General features: G+C 48.3%; 1 protein-coding gene across 10 annotated transcripts in view; it reads left to right on the top strand.

Moving 5' to 3' along the window:
* The window catches only part of PALM2AKAP2 (PALM2 and AKAP2 fusion), a 457899-nt gene that overhangs the window by 342700 nt on the left and 95999 nt on the right, over positions 1-19200 (top strand). Inside the window, exon 1 of one of the 10 annotated variants that reach the window (XM_072727726.1) lies at positions 6144-6297. The exons of the other annotated variants lie outside the window; for them this stretch is intronic. The gene's annotated coding sequence lies outside the window, so the exon portion shown is untranslated. Of the gene's footprint in view, positions 1-6143; positions 6298-19200 lie in introns of those variants that run through there. 10 annotated transcript variants of the gene reach the window in all.

The following is a 19200-nucleotide window of genomic DNA, read 5'->3' as shown; positions in this document are numbered from 1 at the left end:
CTCCAAGAGCCAAGTGTTCTCATATGACACTGTCCCTATCTCTGTGTCCACGTGTTCTCTCCTTCTCCTGCCTAAGGACTGTGTCCACTCCCAGTGCCTCCCAGACCAGGCTGGCTAACAGAATCATGTGGAAGCTTAAACACATACAGATTCCCGGGCCTTGGGTCTTCTAGGGAAGCAGACCCCAATTTTTTTCTTCTGCAGCTACTTGGGATGTGAGCTAGCTTGGGAAACACTGATCTGAAGATTTGGCTTTGAGAAAGGTGTTTTTTTTTTTTTTTTTTTTTTTTAAAGATTTATTTATTTATTCATGAGAGAGAGAGAGAGAGAAGCAGGCTCCATGCAGGGAGCCTGATGTGGGACTCGATCCCTGGTCTCCAGGGTCACGCCCTGGGCCAAAGGCAGGCGCTAAACCGCTGAGCCACCCAGGCTGCCCGAGAAGGGTGTTTTTAATCGGATGAAACACAACTATGAGTCCAGACAAAGAGTCCATTGACGGACCCATGTCAGTCTTATGTGTCGTACTTTCAAAAAGTTGATGGTTAAAACGTTCTGTGGATGGGTCATCCCTTCTATGAAAAAGCCACATTATCTAGAGATGCCCTTTTTTGCCTTTAAATGAGAATCAGGCATCAGTGGAGAAATGTCTTAAGTGGGAAATCTATAGACATACAAAACGTCCAGATGAATAAGGTAAAACCATTATTTGGTTTAGAAAATGAGCAAATGACCTGTGTGAGTCCTGGGACTTAGTTGGTTGGCCATCCCAAGTCCTGCAGCCAGCAGGGATAAATCTTGCCTTTTATACTTAAACTAAAATTATTTGAACCCCTACAGACAAAGTGGAAGATGTCCAATGCCCACCCAACTATTTTTATGGACTTTTAACTCAAGTGATTAACTCAAGTGGCAGGGGGTGGAGAGTTAGTTCTTCTGGTCACTTCTTGTTCTGATTTCTTATGTTGTCTGACTTCTTCATCTCACATCTATCTTGCTTGATATCCCAGACTCATACAAGCCCCTTGTCTTTGGTTCTCCAAGCAAATGCTGTTTTAAGAGGTCCCCAGGTTACCAGGGGTACTTACATCACAACACAGCACAGCAAACAACTTTGAAACTTTGAAAGTGTACATGAAATATTCTCTTTCTTTTGGCCTTATTGGCGATCAGGATTTTCTCATTCACTGACACTCCCCACCACCCCAGTCTTTCATCTGGCTCCATGGATTTTATAAGCTTCTGAATTCCAAAAGTGAAGTGCACTTGAGCTGTGCAAACATTTTTTATCTCAAGAGATAGCCCCCAATTCTGAATTTACCAATTTATTAATGTATAGTCCCATCAACAGAGTGGAACAATCACTTAATATTCATCATTCCCTCGCCAGAAATAAATAAAATTTCTATTTTATGTATTCACCAATTTCATAGGCAAAATACATTGTTCCAATATTTTCACTTGCATTTCTTTAGGAAGAGTTTGAGCATATTTTCGTAAGTTCCATGGCCAGTTATGCTTATTCATCTATAAACTAGATAAACTGCTAGATGATCTAGGTTATCTTTTTTTCTATTAGGTATTTAGTGATTTTCTTCAATTTTCTTGTTGATTTGTAAGAACTCCTTATGTATTATAGATAGTAACTCATTGTTATGTATGTTGCAAATATTTCCCCCAGTTTTTGTTTCTTCTCTTTGATTTTCAGTGGTACATCTGGCCCTATGGAGATACTCTTGGGATTGAGATTGTTCCTAACTCTCCAATGATTTTACCTGTTGCTCCATGAGAAAGCCCCACAGATCTAGGGCTATTGGTTTGTTGGGGGCCAGTCTTTCTGGTGTTGGTTTTATTTCCTTTGCCCTCCCTTTTCCCTCCCCTTCTCCTCCTCCTCCTTCTTTTTCCTAGCAATCCTTAATTTTCGGTGGGACACCTTTAACGTATGAGGATTACACCCAACTGATGCTTTTTGATGTTTCTCCTTGCTAGAAGGAGAAAGTGGAAATTTCTCTTTTGTGATTGGCCAGTCTTGGCCCTCCTTTGGGTTTGCAAATCACCTCTCTGAGCCACTCGCAAGTCTTTTTTTCAACTTCTACCTCTTCTCTAGGTTGGAGGCATGTAGCTACTGATAGACCATGATTTGCTGGATTTCGTTGATTTGGCTCAGTTTGGGAAGAGAGAAAGAAGAGGTCTTGTCAAATTGTGTCTAGGCTGACTTTCTTTCCCAGAAACTAACCTGTACTTTTGGTGTTTCTTTAGTAAGTAAGTTGTATTTCCTGGGTTCCCTAGAGGCCACTGTTGCTCAGGGGTGGAGTTTAAAGTGGGCCGGCCACATGGCAGATGCAAAAGGAGCAGAAATATAACTGGAGAAGGTCATAGCAAAAGAAACCCTGAGCTCTTCTCCTGTTAAGCAACATTTCCATAGGTTTCGTGTCCTGGATGGTGTAGAGCTGTTGGAAGCATTTAATATTTATACATCCCAGCTAGATTCCCACCCCCCCCATAGAATTAGTAGCCCTTTCTTTGCTTTGAATGTGCTTTTAAAGTGCATCTAGGAGACTAAATGTGCTTCTTTCATAAAATATTCTCCGCTGTAATAATCATTATCAGGTTGAGACACATATGATGTGATGTACCCACAAGAATGTGCTGGGTGATGGGGCACCCTTATTTCCACTCAGGTCATGATCTTGGGGTTGTGTGTTGGGCTCTGTGCTCAACATAGAGTCTGCTTAAGATTTTTTCTCTCCCTCTCCCTCTGCCACTCCTCTTGCTCACACCCAGAGGTGCTCTCCAAAAAAAAAAAAAAAAGAGAAGAAAGAAAGAAAGAAAAGAAAAAGACTGTGCTGGATGGTAAAGCCAGATTTTCCCATCTCTAGGATTTCGCATACTTTCAGGTTCTTAACACCCTGTTGGCAGCTGTTAAAAGTTTTCCTAGCCCTGCCCCCATTGATTCTGATTTAGTAGGTACAGATGAGGCCCAGGAATCTGCATTTTTGGTAACCATAGTGGTTCTGATGTCTGTGGTCCTTAGTATGGGCTTTGAGTCCAGGGTCAGATTCTCAACCTCAGCACTACTGACATTTGGGACAGAATAATCTTTTGTTGCTGGGGTGCTGTTAAGCAATATCTCTGGCCTCACCCATTAGATGTCAGCAGCACCCCCGCCCCACTGTAACAATCAAAAATGTCTCCAGATATTGGCAACATGTCCCCTGGGGGCGAGGGGTTGTCAAATCACCCTTGACTGAGAACCAACCATTGACTGAGGGGGAATAAATGAGGAGAAAATGCTAGTTAAGAACAGTTTTTGCTTTCACATGCAGATGTTCCTACCCTTGTGCTGATTTCATCAAACAAATTAAGCAAATATTTCTGAGCACCTAATATGTACCAAGCATTTTATATTTAAATATATAAATATATTTTTAGATATATTGTGTATTTTAAAGTGTTTAATATAATCATGGCTACTTCTTTAATATCTTATAAGATAGAAGAAAAGGATATGTTCTTGTAAATTAATATCTATCGAACATGCAATTTTGCTAAATTAATATTCCCAATAGTTTTGTGTAGGATATACCAGAGCTTTAAAATTAATATTAGTCAATATTAAAAGTACTGTTAAATTAAAATTAATATTAAGATCGAGGGGCCTAGTTGGTACAGGTGGTTAGGCGTCTGACTCTTGGCTTTGGCTCAGGTTGTGATCTCAGGGTCCTGAGATAGAACCTGTTGTTGGGCTCCGTGCTCAGCAGGGGATCTGCTTAAGACTCCTTCTTCCTCTCTCTCTGCCCACCCCCCGCCCGTCCCCCTGTTTTCTCTTTCTCTCTCTCTTTTTTAAAAAATTGGTATTAACATCAACGTTGCTTTAGGAAGGATGTAATTCAGCCAGTGTGAATAATGAAACAAATTTGATTTATAAACTTTACATTTATTCTAGTTTATAAAAACATAAAGAAGAAAGACTCATGATGCCCCTACCATAATACTGTTTATAAAAGCTCACCTCTGCTGTAATTTTAGAATCTTTTTTTGGAGAGTCTGTGGTCCATAGAAATAAACAACTGTACCCAAACATGCTCATTTGGATGTGAGTTTTTCACGTGTCACTAAAATGTTAAAAATAGATCATGATGTAGGGCACCCAGATATTTAACTCCTTAAGTCAGTGACTCGAGGAGCTACAAGGATGGAAGGAAAGAGGGAGGGAAAGAAGGAAGGGAGGGGGAGGGAGCAAGGAAAGGAGGAAAGGAGGAAAGGAGAGGGAAAGGAAGGGAAGGGAAGGGAAGGGAAGGGAAGGAAGGGAAAGGAAAGGAAAGGAAAGGAAAGGAAAGGAAAGGAAAGGAAAGGAAAGGAAAGGAAAGGAAAGGAAAGGAAGAGAAAGGGAGGAAGAAAGGAAGGAAAGGAAAGAACAGGAATTGATTGAGGATGAAGCTCTGTAATCTCCTACCCCGGGGGGTCGGTAAATTCTATTGAAATTCAAGAGTGGAGACCTACCAGAAGGCTGGTGAAACAATTCCTAAGTGGCCAGAAAAAGAAGCCTATTCACATTCAGGAACCCCGAAGAGAACAATTGACCTCCCCATTGTGGACTCTATCCCCTTCCACCGGTAAAGGTGTGAATGAAGCTCAGGACAGGAAAGAAGCCTTTTCTGCAGACCCTGCTGTTGTCAAAGTGTCCTTAGCCCGACAGACTTTCTGGGCAGTTCCCGGTGATATCATTTCTTTGTATCGGAGATCCAGGACCTTTGTGGATTAGGAGAGAAGAACCAAAGGGCAGCTGTCCCTCCTGCTGAGCTTGGCACGCAGAACTGACTCTCAGGAGAGGCCCCGGGACCTTGGCCAGGGGTGCAGAAGGAAGCAGGCCCACCCTGGAATGCAAACCCAAAAGAGGGTAAGGGGCTCCGACTTGCAAAGCAGGAGAGAGAAGAAGGCAAACGAACACCCCCAGCATTCCTAGCGGAAAGTTGAATTCAAGAAGCCAGGCTTCACATTCTTTTCCCTTTGCAGAGATCCTGCAGTCAGAGAAGTGCTGGCTTTTTAAAAATGCTGATTTCTGTGTGGGGTGTTTTGTGCGTGTGTCCTCAGTTCCAGACAGTCCCTGTTCAAAGGGTCATTAACATTATTTAAATATTCATAGTGGGGGTGGGGATTACAGACTGAAATTTCAGACCGCGCCGGAGGGAGGGATGGATGGATGGGGGGGCGGGGGGGGCCTAGGAGAGCCCCACCTCGAGTACCACCGGGGAGGGCAGCACGACGGAAACAGCCGTCCACACCTCGGCCTCTGGGTCATGTCGGGGAGAGCCCCCCAAACGCAGGGGGACCCCGCGCATGTCACCGAGACACACTTCCTAAGGGCTGCGGGCGGTCGCGCTTACCCGGGGACAGTCGTGCTGCGGATCGCTCCCCCCGCGCTCCCACCCACCCAGCGCGCGTCCGCGGGGGCACACGCCGGCACGCCCACCCGGCACGCCCACCCGTACGCGGACACAGGGCCGGGTCCCCAGGCACCGAGCCTCTGCTCCTGCACCGGCCCCTTCCTCCCTCCCTCCCTTCATCCTTCCATCCGTCCATCCTTCCGTCTCTCCATCCCTCCATCTGTCCGTCTCTCCATCCATCCGTCCGTCTCTCCATCCATCCGTCCGTCCCTCCATCCATCCATCCGTCCCTCCATCCTTCCATCTGTCCGTCTCTCCATCCATCCGTCCGTCTCTCCATCCCTCCGTCCCTCCATCCGTCCGTCTCTCCATCCCTCCATCCGTCCGTCTCTCCATCCATCCGTCCGTCCCTCCATCTCTCCATCTGTCCGTCTCTCCATCCCTCCATCCGTCCGTCTCTCCATCCATCTGTCCGTCTCTCCATCCCTCCATCCCTCCGTCCCGCCATCCGTCCGTCTCTCCATCCCTCCATCCGTCTCTCCATCCCTCCATCCCTCCGTCCCGCCATCCGTCCGTCTCTCCATCCCTCCATCCGTCCGTCTCTCCATCCCTCCCCTCTACCCATTCATTCACTGCGTGGTTTCCCGGTCTGGGCTCCGATTCCACCCACGGGGAGGTGGGGGCGGGGCGGGAGGGGCGGGGGAAGGGGCGGCGCTCCGGGCCCTCGGCTCCCCTCCGCCTCCCCGCCGCCGCTCCTCCGGCCAGAAGCGCTCGCCCCGCGCCGGGGCTGCCGCTCGCCGCCTTCCCGGAGCCTCTGGGCCGCCCGAGCCAGGGCAGGGGCAGCAGCCGCGCAGGGGCCCGGAGCCCGGAGCCCAGCTCGAGGGCCGCCTCCCCCGGGATCCCGCGCGCAGAGGTGGGTGCCCAGGCCGGGGGTGGGGGGGGCGGAGACCCCCGACACCGAGTCCCCGGGGCGCCCGCTGATGTTGGGGACCCCGGGGGGGCTGCAGATCTGGGGAGCCCTCGGAAGGATCGCGGGCTGTCCCCCGAGGAAGGGTCCTTGGCCTTGCCCCGCGGAGCGTGTGCGGGAGGGGGCCCGGCTGGGAAGGGCTGGGGCCATGTGGCTTTGAATTCCCGGGTTTGGGGGAGGGGGCCCGGGCCTCGGCTTCATTCGATAGTTGCTTATATGTGCTTAAAAAAAATAACTGAAGACCTCTTTCCCCTGCTCCCTAACACACATACACACTCACACCCACACCCACCCACCCACCCACACACACACACGCGCGCGCGCTCACGGAGGGGGCTGGACGGGGAGCGGGGACTATCTAACGGCCGTGGCTGCCCCTGCAGACCCGGGAGCAGCCGAGGATGGAGCCGCCGGTTCCAGCTCCAGCTCCGGAGGGAGACGCAGGCCCTCAGATGGCAGCGCCGGGACCCCGGGGCCGGGGCGGGGGAGGTGGGGGGGCTCCCGACCCGCCCGAGCCTGGCGAGCGGGGTCCGCGAGCTGCGCTCGGGGGCCCCCGGGGACCGAGGGGCGCGCGCCGAGCCGGCGAGCTGGGCCTGGGGCTGAGCCCCCAGCTGCTGGGACCCGGGGCTGCTTCATCCCGGAAAAAGCCGGAGGGTGCCGGAGGGTGCCGGAGGGTGCGTCTCTTGAGGCCCTTTGTGGGGACACTTGGGGGAGCGGAAGGGTCGCGGTGGTGAGCGCGGGACTGGCTGTGCTGGGAACTGGGGGGGCGGGGGGCGTGCGCCCTCGGGGGCGAGAGCCGGGACGCCCTGGCGGCCCCCAGAGACCTGGGCAGACGTGGTGGTGGAGGACCCGGGACTGACTGGACGGCCGGCGAGCTGGGAGCGCGGGGAGCCCTGCAGGTTGGGGCCGCTGCGCCCCTGGGGAGCGGGTCACTGAGGTCCCCGCCCTCGGGCCGCGCGCTGCCGCCGGGGATCCCTCCCTAAGCCTCACCAGGGGGCATCGTGGAGGGAGTGGAGTCTGGAGAGGCGGTGGGGTGTCCCTCCAGAGACGGTGGGTGTCCCTCCAGACCCGGGAGAGCCAGCTTCCCGCGCGGGTGGCACTGCTGGGGCTCGGCTAGGCTGTGTGGTCAGACTTTGACAGATCTGCACCCTTCTCTGCAGCAGTTTTAAGTGCGGCGCCAATAATTTGGGCGAGCTTGTTTCTCCCCCTCTGGAATGCATGAACCCCTGGAAGGAGAGCGCGCACACGCACCCACACCTCTACACCTGGATACGGTGCGTCTTGGAATCCGCGAACAGGTTCCCACGGGGAAGCAGCCTCCCCCGCCCCCCCTTGTCCCCGGGCATCCGGAGGCCACCGCCCACCATGGTAATCCCAGGAGATTTGTTTCCTTGGTTTTGTTCTAATTAAAGAGAGTTCACTTAAGCATCACACTTTTCTTCCTGGAAATGGTCCTGATTTAATTAAACGTTCTCTCTTTCTCCCAGCCCGGGAGCATCCCCATCGCGGATCAATAAAATTTCAGAGGAAGGTGTCTAGAAATGATGTATTGCTCTTAAAGAGCTTGCTCTGTTTTGCTGAAGTAAAGCCCTTAAGAATTAAACCTCGCCCTAACACACCTCCTGAACAGCCAGCTGTCCACCGCCCAGTTTTGACACTGGCTCTTTGCTGGGAGGGCACCTTCTCCGTTGAGCGGGTGCCCCATGGGTTATGCAGGCCCTGCAGTTATTTGGGGCTGCACTAATAAAATTAGTCAGGAGCCAAGAAAAATGAAAGTAATTCTACTTTGGGCCTCGGAGCCCCTTCCCTCGCTGACTGCATGCATTAGGTGTTGAGCTGTTCCTCTGGCAGCGAAGTTGACTTGAGTTTCTTTCTGGGATGCTGAGGAGCCCGTGTGAGAGGGGTGGCCGGGCTTTGAGATGGTACAAATATTTTGAAATGCCCATTATCTCATAGCCCTGGCACGACAGTTGGCACGGCTCCCTGTCTGCAGAGTTGAGGGTAGTGTTGTCAGAGATTATTTCACTTCCCTAAGTGGCTCATTCTGACTCAGGAGCCTCAGGATCTCAGGGTAATAAGATGAAGCAGGTTGTCTTAACTTATTATCAAGTGAGGGGAAAATGATGCCCTGGTTGTTTTATCCTAAAACTTTCAATATTTTAGTATGGAGCTAACTATTAAATCTTCTTTTTAAAAATGCTAACGCCTTACACTTTCTAGTTAATTATTAGAATTGTTGTCTGGATACCACCCTTGTTGATTTGGTTGACTCCTAAAGCAGCCAAGTCTCGGATTTCTCTCTCTCTTTTTTTTTTTTAAACATATTTTATTTATTTTCTCATGAGAGACACAGAAAGAGAGAAGTACAGACACAGGCAGAGGGAGAAGCAGGCTCCATGCAGGGAGCCCGATGTGGGACTCAATTCGGGAACCCCAGGATCACGCCCTGAGCTGAAGGCAGACACTCAACCGCTGAGCCACCCAGGGGTTCCCCATGTCTCGGATTTCTATCACAGATGTTATTACAAGTGTCTACTAATAAAGATAATGAGAAATATTTCAAATAGAAATGAAACTGAATTTGGGTGGACGTCGTATTGAGGAATTTAAACAATTGAAACGGCAGCATGTTGAAATTTACTTCTAAAGACCAAAAGGGTGATGTGTAGTTCCATTCTTTAATTTTTTACGTTCCTCAATGCTGGTTGAATTGATGATCAGTCTTGAATTAGCCCCTGGAATGACTGTTCTTTGATCTTGAGAAACAGGAGCCATCATCTGTGTAGATTGTTGATCAGGGATCCTGTACCAACTATTGGAAATTTGAATCAGTTAATGTACTGATCAGGTTTAACAATTTTAGTAAGTTTTGTTAGAAAATGGCATCATTTTCTTTATAGTGCATAAACTCTATACCCATGGATAGATTTTTTGTGGAGCTAAAAAAGCTCAAGGCTGGGGGTTCCTCACTGGCACCAGCCTTCCTCATCAGCACGTTGAGGGGCTTGGGCCTGAGGGAGGCAGTGCCTCCATGATCCATGATGATGAGATCCAGGCTTTTTGTAAGAGAATCCCCTTCTAAGAACATATAGGGCTACTGTTCAAGTTTTGGACACATGCCCTTCAAGCGTGTTTTCCAGGAATGTATTATTATAGTGAAGTTGAAATCATCTCTATTTCATAGGAGAGCCATGGTTTTGCTCAAAGAGAAAATTAGAGTTTGCATATGTGATTTTTATTAGCACTTGATGAACTAGAATCTTAAGAATTGAAGTACTCAAAAAAAAAAAAGAGAGAGAGAATTGAAGTACTCTAAGGAATATCAGTTTAAACCTAAGTTTTAAAAATTTGTTTCAACTGTGGCTCATAGAAGTGTGTTTCTAAGATGCAGGGAATGGCTGTCTTGCTCTAACTACTCTTTGCCTTGGTCCTTCCATGGACATTTTAGGACTTTGTAGCCTCCGTGTGATGTCCACATGGAGACAAATTATGATTTATAGGGGTGCAGAAGAGTAATTGTGGAATCCACAGGACAGCCTCTGGAGGCTGGTTTTTGAAAAGCAAATCCCCATACAAATATAGTTTCTGTTCTTGCCCCACTCTGGAAAGTTGAGTGCCCGAAGAATGAATGAATCATGACGCTTCCTTTGCCTCCAGTACAGCAAGATGTGCTATCTCCAGGTTTCAGCCTGGGATTCTTTTGACCTGTTGAAGTGAGTTCTGAGATTAGAGAAATGCAAGAGTTGGACAGACAGACAATATGGGAGAAGGGTCTGAAGGCATCCTTGGGCCCATTTACCTCTTTCCCGTTTAGTATTTGTCTCTGAAGTCCAGGCTCACCGTGCTACCAGGCCTTGGGGAGTCAGGGACATGTAACTGGGATTTGTTCCCATCTTGGTGCGAGTCTCAGAGACTTTGACCCCTTTCTTTCCTGGGTGTGTGCTGGGTTTTTTTCTGGTTGGTTTTGATGCTTAACCAGAGCAGCGTGAGTGAGCAGAGCCAAATATGCAAACAGTTTAATACCATAGTTATCCAGAACCGTGGCAGGGCCAAAATGCATTAGTGCCTCGGTCAAGTTCTCTAGAAGACTGTGGGCATGTCACTTAAGTGGAATCTTAGTTCTTTCACTTATAAAAATGGGGCTACCGAGACCTGCCTATTTGCAAACTCGTGTTGAATGAGATATATGCAGAAGTACCTCGTGGTCGTTGTATTTCTCCCCAAATTGGTTTTCTTAAGTTAACAAAGTCTCTTTCCATCTTTTTTCTTTTAAGGATTTATTTATTTAAATAATCTTTAAACACCAACATGGGGCTCGAACTCACAACCCCGAGATCAAGAGTCTCATGCTCTACCAACTGAGCCAGTCAGGTGCCCTAAAACCTCCTTTCATCTTCATGGTAGATGCAAATAAGCAATTTTTCAAGTGTAATTGATAACATTCCAGTAATCGTGTAGCAGGCAGTTGTTCAGCCCTCCCACTGACCAGATGGAAAAGCTTTGAGCGCAGAGATTTCTCCAAGCCTAACCTCACCTCCATCCCCCAGCCCTTTTTGGACTTGGAGGAGTCTGGAGGACATCATTCTTCTCTCTTTAGCCCCAAAGCACCTGCACTGCTGAAGCTTCTTCCATTTTTTTTTTTTTTACTTGTTTCTTCTTTATGCTTTGAGTAAGTCAGAAATTGCTCTCATTGGGCAAATGGGCCCAAATTTTCAGGACCCTAATCCTGGGCTTTCTGCTCACTCAGTGACCCATAGTGTGATGGATATCAATGGGACTTCCCTTCCGGGAACTCCTACAAGATTCTTTGCTGGCCCTAATGAGTTTTCTCAGTCCCTAAGATGAGAACAGGCATATATTAAGTAAAGAGTTGGCATTTCAGGTTAAAATTAACTAGGTTTTCAGAAGAGCCCGAGAAGCCTGGTGAATCGAGTCCTTTTATATCTTACCATTTACCTTCACAGATTTGCAGTAGATTTTGCAGGTCAGATGAATTATTAGGTTGCATCGTGGTGGGGTGGCCACACCGGAAACATTATTTTGAGCAAATTTGTCAGCCTTACAGATCATTCTTGTATACAAACACATACAAAAGAAATTCCCAACCTCTGCTCCCTAGTTCTCCAGCAAATCCCTCTGTGCCAGCCAGCCCTGGGGTCTTGACTGGCGTGAGCCTGTACGTTTGAGGAAGTGAGTCGGTTAGAAAAAGTAACTGGGGATTTACAAGCAACATGATTTTAAAAACAGAATATTGTAGCCCCTGACCCTGTTGGCAATGTCTCTGTGAATTTTTCTTTTCAGAAAACTACCTGCGGGAGGGAAGTCCCCTCTCCCGCATAAAATGTCCCGCAGAGGGACAACTGTCCAACTCCTGGCCCCCGACCTTTTGGTGTCTCTAGTCCTGCACTGAAGACCCAGTTCCCTAGGGATCTGTCTTGTTCACTGGGGCAGCATAGCTAGTCATGCAGTCCAGCCAGGCCAGTGTCCTCGGGGGGACTCCTGGGCTCTGGCACAGACAGGATCACCCATTTGAGAGGAGCCTGCATACTGCCTTTTGGGGTGCGTGGGGGGATGGGTGGTGTGGGGGGGTGTTTTCTGGATACTGCCTTGTAAATCAGCTCTCCTGGGGATGTCAAATAAAGCTTGAGAACAATGGATACAGGCACCTCCCCAAACCCCCCAAGTGCAGCGCCAGCTCTGACTTAGGAGAGACGGCCCGGACCAGGTCCCCATCCTGGCTTGCCTGCCTCACGTCTTGACAGTTTTCACTGCTGTAACCCAGAGGTGATCCTGGAACTGCTTCAAAAGGTCTGTGGATTCTGCTTGAACTTTCTGCTCTGTGGAGCCCCTGCACCCCTTATCTGCTCTTGAAGAGAAATCGAGTCAGCACATAAAGATAAATAAATGCTGGTCCAGAAGCCTTAACCTCTCTTTGAACTATACCCAAGGATGTATTTTATTGCTCTGCACGTGCTTTCGTGAGGGGGCCTTGAGAAGGGAGGTTACAGTGCAGAGCAAGATGAATGGTGATGCTGGACCAGTTTTTCCCGGGTTGTCAGAGAAGCCTGCGCTGGAGGATGCTGCACGGAGCTGAGGGCACCCCGGGCTTGTAAGGGGGAGAGGAATTGCCCAGGGCTTCCAGGTCTTCGGTCTTTTGTTAGAAGAATGTGTGTGGAGCTGCCACCCATACTACACTGAGCCCTGAAGTGAAGGGTCCCTAGGTGACCACCCTATCTGTAGCCCATGATCTTCTCAGGATGTCCCCAGGGAACCCATGGGCCCAGGACCCAGCCAGCGGCCTGTAGCAGAGAGCAGCCATGCAGACCCCAGCAAAGCCCAACCCTGGGCAGGGGAGAGGGAAGGATGCTAGCTCCCCCCCCCATTAGTTCCCTCAAATGAAGAGCTCTGTGAGGCCTACCTGAGCCCCACACCTGGGTGAAGTATGTGTAGAAGGTTCTAGGAAGGCCAAACCACATTTTCCTGTAGGCGGTTAACTGACGGCTCTCAGCCCCTCTTCCTGACCAGGATTGGCTCACATTATCATGATGTCATTTGCTCAGGGGAATAAGGCAGAAACACTTTGTGTGGAGCAGTGCCTCGTGTAAGTTTTGTGGTACAGCCTATACACAGAGAAAGAGACCCATTGTCTAGCCCTCGTTATGTAAGGCGTTGGGGGGAGTGGTTTTCCCAGAGGAATAAATATTAATTTTCTAGAAAATTCGAGCACTTCTTAACCCTGAATCTAAAAGCTCTCTCTGTATGTGTATTAAAATCAAGGTCTGGGTGCCATGTGCCAAGTGATTCCAAGGCTATATTTAGCCTGCCAAATTAGTATTTTGCATCAGAACATTTTATCCTTGCAAAGGATAGCAGGAGCTCTCCTCTGACACTATTCCAGGTGAATAGAATCCGTTCATTGGGGCAGGAAAATGATCAAACTGTATTGGAAAGTTAGAGCATACCCAAGGCACTTTGTGATCATCCCTGTTTGGGATCATTTTTCCTTTAGGAAAGAAGTCCAAGGCAGTGTTTAATACCGCACAGAGATGGGCCCCGAGTGTGGGAGGCATTGCTTTTGCATGAAATCACAATGTGTACATTGTTTTTAAAATATTCTTTTCATCATATGCTTCATTATCAAAACAATTCACAGCCTCCCAGGGATGACAGATGTTATAGTATAACCAGCATAGAGGGTATAAAATAGAAGAAGGAAAAGGGAAGAAACCACTCCCTCTCCAACCACTACTGAGAATGGAATTTAGTTTTCTCTTCTAGGGAATTCCCTGCAATCCCCAGGGACGCCTTGATCTTGACGTTTCTAGGCACGGTGCTGGGAGGAGCTCAGAGGGAAGGGGAAGGGAATTAACATTTTTTGAGTGCCAGATGCTAACTTGGTTGCTTTTATCTCCACTGTCTCACTTAATCCTTAGAGTCACCACCATTTTTCCAATGAGGATACTGATGGGCTCGGAGGCTGTGGCATCAGCCAAGGGTCCCACAGCTGTACATGGTCCTACCCAGCAGCTCCTCCTGTTTTTCCTACCCAGCTCCCTCCTGTTCCCAAATCGGTGTATGGGGTCCTTGCTGTTCAAAGTGTGGTCTGGGGACCTGTGGCATTGGCATCATTCAGGAGCTCGTTGAAATTAGACAATCCTGAGCCCCCATCCCATCCCTACTGAATCAGAATCTGCATTTTACCCAAATCCCCAGGGATGTATATGCACAGGACAGTGTGAGACGCTCCCTTACCCGACTTGGAGGAGGAAGGTTTGGCAGTTGACGCTATGCAAACTAGCCAAGCTTCAAGACTGGAATCAGCAGGCTCGCCCTGAGAGAGGAGTCTGTGAGAGTAGCAGGTGCTACTAGAATCTAGTGGGAGGCAGCTAAACGGCCCACAAAGCCCAGGACAGCTCCTCACCGTGAAGAATTATCCTGGCCAAGATGTTCAGAGGGCTGATGTTGAGATACTGGGTCTAGCTGTCCATGTCTAGGATTCACACCCTGTCCGTGTTTCTGTGGCTTCAGACGGACGCACCTCTCTAGCGAGCAGACCTTAAAGGAGATGATACAAATTGCAGTGTGGTATGCAAATGTAACCCTTTTTTAAAAAAATATTTTATTTATTTATTCATGAGAGACACAGAGAGGGAGGGGCAGAGACACAGGCAGAGGGAGAAGCAGGCTCCATGCAGGGAGCCTGATGTGGGACTCGATCCTGGGTCTCCAGGATCACACCTGAACCCAAGGCAGATGCTCAATCCCTGAGCCACCCAGGCATCTTGCAAATGTGATTCTTTTCACTGGGACTCAAAAAAGTGACAAAGAATTTAAATTGCAGCGCGAAAGATTTCCCGTTAGAGTTCTGCAAGCATCTGGCTAAGGTACCCAGAAGGCAGTGAAAAGGCCTCTGAGCTGGTAGTGGTCCCAATTGTACCCCCCCCCACCATGGGGTTACCCCCTCTCCTGACCAACCCTGCCTGGCAACCATGCCTTTGGTTTCTTAGTTGTACTCCCCAAACCTGCCCAGGCCTCCGTCCTATTTTTCAGCGACCAAGCAAGCTGTGTAGGTCGGCTGTGCCACCTGGAGGCAGGGGGAGGAAAGGGGAAAAGTGGAAGGACTCCTTCCTTCAGGCTTTCCTCTCTGCACCCTGGGATCTGAGCCTCTCCAGCCCGTTCTTGCGTGGCTCCTTCTGCTCCACCCCACCGCAGGCCCTTCCACTCCTGAACACCCATCTCCTGTCCCTTGGCCCAAAACATCTGGGACTCTCTCCCCTCCAGCACCTCCGTTGTCTCCCTCCTTCCTTTTCTCTCTCTTTTCCTTTGGTAAACAGCAGATCAACCCCAATCCCGACTGGGAAGTGAAACCAGCACCCCCAGTGTGTATTAAGGGGGCAAAAAGGGTTTGAAGGGAAATTATATGCAACAGAGCCCCTGTCATCCGCCTTCTGTTATGAGAGTCTCCTCAGAATTGCTGCAAACATCTCTTCCTACTCTCTTGGTTTACTCCGATTCAGCTGAATTTTTCTGGAGCTCTACAATTTGAAAATGGAGTTTTCTCGAGGTTCTGTTGTGTTTTCTAGCTTTTTCTCATGGCTGGTATTTATGACATTCATTTCCCAATACTTTTTATTTATGACCATTATCCACAAAGTAGATTGTTCTAGGTCGGCTGTAGAACCAAACTGGATTTATGACTGAGGTTTTCCAAGAAGTTTCTTTGTGACTTCTGGGTACCCTCTTTTTCATAACCTTTATTATTCCTTGCAAAACGAAAGGCGGAGCCACGAAAGTGGAGGAGGCGATGGGGAGTGGCTGGCGGGCTATGCTGAACATCCAGCTCCAGTGTTGGGATCCAGAGGCCAGGGCAAGAGAAGCCAGAGCGCTGGGCTTCTGGCCAGAGTGGAATGTATCTTCCCAGGGGAAGCCTGTGTTTTTCCAGCAAACTAGCTGCTCTGCTCCAGAGGGCTTTAAACTGGAAGGTGGGGAGTTCCAGGGGGAGAGTGGGAGTCAGAGAACATGAGAGCCCTCCCTATGGAGGACTATCAGTTTTGTCACAAAAAGGGGAGATTTGTCATCTGGTCTTTGGTTCCTAGTCACTGTTTTGAGAAAATAATTGGGAAATCCATACCAGAAACAATCTTGCCCCTAAGATCCATCTTAAAGGTGTATACCTGAGAGGAAGAAAACCTTAGAGGCCCTTGTCCCCCGAGGCACCACTCTTCCCTGCAACCCACACCCTCGAGGTGTCACCTCTCAGGAACTCCTCGGGGGTCCTCTTGGGCTTGATAACATGTGCCACCTCTTGCATGTCCCACCGAACTCTTTCTGCCACAAACAAGGCCTTTCAAAAATCAACCTGGAAAAATGGGAGCAAAAATCATTACACAATTGACCACTGCAAATACTCGGACAAATACAAAATAACAATTCCTGGGGCCTTATGAAGAATGGATCCAAACCAAGGACAGAGTTTATATGAACAGAGGAAGACATAATACAGTATGTGTACAATTGAATGAGACCCTGAACTTTTCACATGGGTTTATTTTCAACCACAAATTAAGATCGAGCTTCTTTCAAAAGAGTGTAACTTTGAAAAAGTTCAAATTTATATATTTCTCTTGTGAGTTCAGGCTTTCACAAGAGCAGATACCCTGAGAGCAAGGTAGATTTAAGGTGCTTCTGATAATGATGATTTATTGAAAGTTGGGCCCTCTTTCAATTGCCATGTATTGTCATCTTTGACCCTCGTAACGTTCTGTTAGGGAAGAGACTATTATTATTATTTTTTTGTTGTTACAGATGCAGAAACTGAGACACGGTGGTTTAGGATCAGTGCATATAGCTAGTGGCAAAGCTGGATTTGAATCCCTGTAGTCTGGCTTTTATAGACAGTCTCTTAATCATTACCTTCTTCTTAGTGCTTACTACAAGCCAAGCTAGCTCTCTTGTACTGTGGTTGAAGTTATGAATCTCAGTCCATAAACAGAGGCTTGCAAAAAAATACATACAGCATTTTAAATTTTAAATAAATTAATTTTGTCTCCAAGCCCTCAACCTGTCCCGCTAACAGAAAATTTAACCCCAGTCATTTGGGAGATAGAGCTACCCTGTGATCATATCCAAGATTTAAGGCTTTAGAAGGTGCTAAGTTGTGGAAAGGAGGCCATCCTCACACCTGTCTACAGTGGTTTTATTTTTTTAAAATTTTATTTATTTATTTATTTATTTATTTATTTATTTATTTATTTATTTATGATAGTCACAGAGAGAGAGAGAGAGGCAGAGACATAGACAGAGGGAGAAGCAGGCTCCATGCACTGGGAGCCCAATGTGGGATTCGATCCCAGGTCTCCAGGATCGCGCCCTGGGCCAAAGGCAGGCGCCAAACCGCTGCGCCACCCAGGGATCCCTCTACAGTGGTTTTAGCTGTGACTTTCCCCCATGTGTCTACATTGCTTTTGACTATGTCCACGTGGTCAAAGTCTGAAGCTCTCTGCTAGGCCATGCAGGCATGAAGGGCGCACAGGGATCCTTGGCAAGCCTGTGAACTTGGAGCCTGGAGTCTCCCCCATGAAGTCTTGAGTTCCCCTAGGAACTTCCAGGGAACAGAGCAAGACACCCAGGGGTAGAGGGCGAAAGGACCCTTTCTAAAATGCCTTGCGTAATCTTGTTGATGGCTTGGATTTTCACAAGAGCCAGGAAGAATTTTGACTCCTTGACACCAGATTCCCAGAGCAAGCATTTAAATGAAAAGCCCGGTTGCCTGCCTAAGGAGGAGAGAAAGTAAAAGGAGAAGACATTTATTAAGATCTCAAAAATGTTTGTGGAGTAGAATGGTGGTTGCCAGGGACTGGGGAAAGGGGAGAAAAAGGAGTCAGCGTTGAATAGGTAGGGTTTCAGTCTTGCAAGATGAGAAGGGTTCTGTGGTCAGATGGTGGAGATGGTTGCACAACAATGTGAACATGCTTAGTGCCGCTGAACTCTACACCTGGAAATGGTTAAGATGGTACATTTTGTGTTATCTCTATTTTACCACAATAAAAAAGCATAGTCATCAATGCAGACATTTTATTTCCTTTGTATAACCTTGGGCTCATTAAAAAAAATAGTAAAACGAACTCTAGAGAACAAACCGATGGTCACCAGAGGGGAAGTAGAGGGATGGGCGCAACAGTGATGGGGATCAGGGAGGCCACTTGTTGGGATGAGCCCCGGTGACAACTGGAAGTGCTGACTCACCTTGTACACCTGAAACTAATATAACACTGTTGACTATGCTAGAATTAGACAAAAGCCTAATTTAAAAATAGTAAAAACGATACATCTACATGACAGAAATAAAAAAAATAATTTGTCACCCTCAAATTAAAAGTTCATGAGAAACTATTTTTGAATGCCAAAGGAGAAAGTCCAGTTGAATCCTCCAGGGGTGGGTGTGTTTGCTTTCCTGGGGGAAGTGCCAGGTCTCCTCCGACCTCTGAGACAGGCCTGCATCTTGAACACTTGAGGCTCTAAACGTTTACCCAGGAGTGAATTGGCCCAGAGAGTGTTGGAGGGCCCAAGGGGTCCCCTCCCTCAGAGAGCACCTAATGGGACAAGCCTGGGTGGGTAAATGGTGGCCTCATGGGAGGCCATAGGACTGTGATTTGAAGAGGTCATGAGTCGAGCTGTGTTTTGCCTGCCCAGGCAGCTCCTTAACTGCCACACCTCTGTCATCAAAGGAATCCTGAGCTGTCGCATTTCTCAATATTGTTCCTCCTCAGATGAACTCTAGCTCGTCACATTTCCACGGTGGAAACTACCTCTCCCCTTTCTGTTCTTACCACAGTGGTTCCATGACAGGGGAGATGACGGATGCCCAGACTTGCCTTCTGGCATTCCCAGCGCCAGGTATCTGGGCCCTAGACAGGCCCAGCCCCTGAGACGGGGAGAGGTGCCTCGAGGTCTCAAAGACCCTCCTCCTCAGAGTTCACTGTCTCGTTGTGCTTCCACGGTTGTCAGAAAGGGCATGTTCTGAGAATGCCCTGTGTGTCACAAAGCTGTGGAAACACAGGGGTGGCAGCCCCAAATGGCTCGTCCCAGGGCCACACCAGCGGGATGACTTCCTGGTGGAGGGTGACACCCGAGACAGCAGCGTGACTTCAGCCGGCCAGCCCCCCACGAGCACCGCATTTCTGTGATGGGCCCTTCCTCCTCCTTGCCTTCATTTGTTTTTAATTTCAATTATGGTAAAATGTGTATAATGCAGAATGTATCATCTTAACCGTTTTTAAATGTACAATTTAGTGGCACGAAGTGCATTCACCTTTCTTTCCTCTTTAATATTCATGAGTAATACTCCTC

Source organism: Vulpes vulpes, chromosome 12 (assembly GCF_048418805.1).
Source record: "Vulpes vulpes isolate BD-2025 chromosome 12, VulVul3, whole genome shotgun sequence".
NCBI classification, from domain to species: domain Eukaryota; kingdom Metazoa; phylum Chordata; class Mammalia; order Carnivora; family Canidae; genus Vulpes; species Vulpes vulpes.
Note: the sequence above shows the minus strand (reverse complement) of the source record. Positions and strands in the feature narration are given on the sequence as shown.